The sequence below is a fragment of the Candoia aspera genome, chromosome 1 (assembly GCF_035149785.1).
Source record: "Candoia aspera isolate rCanAsp1 chromosome 1, rCanAsp1.hap2, whole genome shotgun sequence".
Lineage (NCBI taxonomy): Eukaryota > Metazoa > Chordata > Lepidosauria > Squamata > Boidae > Candoia > Candoia aspera.
In genome coordinates, this window is record NC_086153.1 from 49,876,791 (window position 1) to 49,879,762 (window position 2,972).

A 2,972-nucleotide genomic window follows, 5' to 3' on the forward strand; every position below is an offset into this window, starting at 1 on the left:
CTACGTAGGATTTTGAGTTGGGGGAAGCGGGGTTGGGGGAAGGAAGAGAAGACAGGTTGGTTATGCAGATGCATGGTACATGTGAGAGAGATTACAAACGCTTATGCCTCTTGATAAAATTGTTACCTGGAAAAGAAGCTACCAGCCTCTTTCTGATTTCTGCCACCATAAACTAACATGGCTTTCCTCCTACAATGTCTTCATTGTGTGTAAGGGTCTGAGGTAGTCTGCTTGCTTCTAGATTGTTACACATGGTACTGATGGTTTGTTTATATCACAGTGCATAATATATGCAGTACTGATATGACACAAACTGCTTAAAAAAAAAACGATTATCCAAGCAACACATACATTTATTCCTACTCTGCTCTGCCAATAAACCTGCTAGACCAAGTGGTTGAACAGTGTGGATCTTTTTTGCTTTTTAAATTCAAGTAGAGCACTTTCTCTACTGGTTCCCAAAACTTTTGTGTAGGGTTTTTTTTTTTTTGGTCAGACGATTAAAGGCTGCTGTATTGTCTTTTCTCATCTCTGGTATCCCTGCTTTAGAATAGGTATTTCAAAAAGTGGTGAAAAAAGAGCCAGTTTGGTGTAGTGGTTAAGGCATCAGGCTAGAAACCAGGAGACTGTGAGTTCTAGTCCTACCTTAGGCACAAAGCCAGCTGGGTGACCTTGGGCCAGTCCCCCTCTCTCAGCTGTAGGAAGCAGTCAGTGGCAAACCACTTCTGAAAAACCTTGCCAAGAAAACTGCAGGGACTAGTACAGGCAGTCACCAGGAGTCAAAAACTGACTCAAAGGCACAAAAAACAAACAAAAAACCCTGAAACTATTGAAGCTATTTAAACTTTGCAGGCTTTATATCTTCCAAAAGGTTTATCGTACCTGTTATTTTATTTATGTATTTGTCACGTTTGTTTACTGCCCAGTTCTCATATACAACAACTCTTTCATCCTGTTTTGCCAAAATTATGAAGCCAAGCATTACAAATATTTTGAATCTTTCCTATTATAGTCTACAGGGAAACCTTTTATGCTTGAATCTGAATAAAATCTTCCTACTTCAGGTCACAAATTCAGATCTTATCTGGGCTCATTCACACATGGCTGCTAAAGAGGAGGCTGTCCTTGTATTTTAAATGGCCATTTGCCATTGTAGGGGATACAACAATTATCCTTTGAAATAAAACCAAAATGAAATAGGAATCCTCACTTATAAATTCCAAATCTCCTTCTGAATGCACGTAATATCAATTCTGACTACACTGGGGTGGGGTGGGAGGAGGAGGGAAATACTGTAACTGTAGGTATAGAATCAGACTTTATGACTTTACTATTGACAGAGATCCCTGCTGTAAACGGTTTCCAAAGCCACTCTGAGAACAAAGCTACTCCAAGCTACCTCCTGGGTGGAGGACGAGAAGAAGATGGAGAGAAAGTAGAGTGGAGTTGTGTATGTGAGGATATACCTTTTGAGCTTTGCTTTGTGGTTGGCATAAATGTGAAGTCCCTGTCCTAGGAGAGGACCTCTCTGAAAAGAAATAAAAATGCATAAAACTTTGTTTAATTTATGGAATTTATACGGTGCTGACCAGTAAGTATAAAGTTCTGTTCCCTTGGTCCTCACTATCAGTCATGTATTACTTGTCAGTAAATGTGGTGCACTCAGAACATAACAGCTACAGTAATATTTCTGTTCCCACTGCAGCTTTACTGCACCCAGGAAACCCTGTAATCTTTAAATTCCCTCACTGTTAACATCTGCTGAAACATTATTGCTCCCAGCATAGCCAGGCTGCTCTGAAATTACATTTAGCAAAGTAGTTAATGCTAACAGTATAATTTTAGAAGCAACTATTTTTTTTAAAAAGGCTTTATAACTAGTGCAACAGCCGTACTTCCTTTCTAGATGTTATTTTTTCCCTGTTTCTGGTTTATGCTGTTATCTCACAGGTGTCACCAACTATGCTTTATAGAAGCAATTCTAGGATTTTCAGAAAGATCAGTACCCACTCCCCTGACTAATTTTATAAAATACTTGCAGGGGGGAGGGCAGTGTACTGAAAAAGCAGTACCCTACTGCATGATGACTGGGGAATTCTGGGAGATGAAGTCCAGATATCTTACAGTTGCCAAGGTTGAGAAACACTGCCTTACGGGAATATACTACTGTACGTGGATCAGATTATGTCATTGTTTAGTCTGGAAGCTGAAAAGTAATTAGGTTTTAATACAAAGAATAAATTCCACCCTGCAGCCAAGCTGGCTTATACATTTGAGATATAGATGATTTTGCATATGAGCAAAATAAGCCAGGTAACATAGAGTCACTTTTAACCAGAAAGCACATGTGTTAAGGTTAGGGTAATGTCAACATGATAATAGAAAGCATTCCTTTTCTAAAAATGCAACCTTTATGTTTGTAAAACATCTCATTATAAATCATTTATATTCACTGGCATCACGTTTGACCAGAATATCGAAGTGCCATGTCAAAGAGGCTAAAATTCATGCATTTCTCCCTTTCTTTTTCCCCCTTTTGAGGTGCCCACAAGATTGGAACTACTCATTTCTATTGGCAACCATTTTATTGAAACAATTGCATACAAAATATTTTGTCTGAACATCTGATAAGTTTAAATTCTGTTTTATTCAAACAAGCTGACATCAAGCTGTTGTCTCTGATCTTGGTTTACTTGGAAAAACAAATTAAGCTGTGCTAGAGAGACATGGAGAAAAGAATTATATATGTGGTGTTAAACTTTGTGTCCAAAAAAGGCCAATGTAATAATGGCATTCAAATCTAATTAAATGGACTAATTATATCATATTATAATTCTGACTCTCCTGGCCTTTCACAGAGTCATTAAGACCTGACTTTTTCAGCAAGTCTTCAGGGTCTGAGAAGGGACTTTTGCTTGTTCTCTCCTGATGGTGAATGTTATACTGTATGTATGGTTAGTTTTTGGTGTTGT